Source organism: Rhincodon typus, chromosome 15 (genome assembly GCF_021869965.1).
Source record: "Rhincodon typus isolate 14 chromosome 15, sRhiTyp1.1, whole genome shotgun sequence".
NCBI lineage: Eukaryota > Metazoa > Chordata > Chondrichthyes > Orectolobiformes > Rhincodontidae > Rhincodon > Rhincodon typus.
The window spans coordinates 1,373,378-1,374,548 of record NC_063346.1 but is presented as its reverse complement, the minus strand read 5'-3'; the positions used below and the strand labels follow the sequence as shown (position 1 = coordinate 1,374,548).

Sequence of the window (1,171 nt, the reverse complement as noted above, 5' to 3'; positions counted from 1 at the left end):
GTTGTTAAGAAGGCGTACAGTATGTTAGGTTTTATTGGTAGAGGGATTGAGTTTCGGAGCCATGAGGTCATGTTGCAGCTGTACAAAACTCTGGCGCGGCCGCACTTGGAGTATTGCGTACAGTTCTGGTCACCGCATTATAGGAAGGATGTGGAAGCATTGGAAAGGGTGCAGAGGAGATTTACCAGGATGTTGCCTGGTATGGAGGGAAGGTCGTATGAGGAAAGGCTGAGGGTCTTGAGGCTGTTTTCGTTAGAGAGAAGAAGGTTAAGAGGTGACTTGATAGAGACATACAAGACGATCAGAGGATTAGATAGGGTGGACAGTGGGAGCCTTTTTCCTCGGATGGTGATGGCTAGCACGAGGGGACATAGCTTTAAGTTGAGGGGTGATAGATATAGGACAGATGTCTGAGGTAGGTTCTTTACTCAGAGAGTAGTAAGGGCGTGGAATGCCCTGCCTGCAAAAATAGTAGACTCGCCCACTTTAAGGGCATTTAAATGGTCATTGGATAAACATATGGATGATAATGGAATAGTTTAGGTTAGATGGGCTTCAGATTGGTTTCACAGGTCGGCACAACATCGAGGGCCGAAGGGCCTGTACTGTGCTGTAATGTTCTATGTTCTATAGATAGATTGGAGAGTTGGGCAGAGAAATGGCAGATGGAGTTCAATCCAGGCAAATGCGAGGTGATGCATTTTGGAAGATCCAATTCAAGAGTGAACTATACGGTAAATGGAAAAGCCCTGGGGAAAATTGATGCACAGAGAGATCTGGGTGTTCAGGTCCATTGTACCCTGAAGGTGGCAACGCAGGTCGATAGAGTGGTCAAGAAAGCATACGGCATGCTTTCATTCATCAGACGGGGTATTGAGTACAAGAGTTGGCAGGTCATGTTACAGTTGTATAGGACTTTAGTTCAACCACATTTGGAATACTGCATACAGTTCTGGTCACCACATTACCAAAAGGATGTGGATACTTTGGAGAGGGTGCAGAGGAGGTCCACCAGGATGCTGCCTGGTATGGAGGGCGCTAGCTATGAAGTGAGGTTGAGTAGATTAGGATTATTTACATTAGAAAGACGGACGTTGAGAGGGGACCTGATTGAGGTCTACAAAATCATGAGAGGTATAGACAGGGTGGATAGCAAGAAGCTTTTTCCCAG

At 46.2% G+C, this 1,171-nt stretch overlaps 1 protein-coding gene across 2 annotated transcripts in view; it reads right to left on the bottom strand.

The window, feature by feature from the left end:
- The window catches only part of zc3h18 (zinc finger CCCH-type containing 18), a 145,881-nt gene that overhangs the window by 41,683 nt on the left and 103,027 nt on the right, over positions 1 to 1,171 (bottom strand). The window lies entirely within an intron of this gene.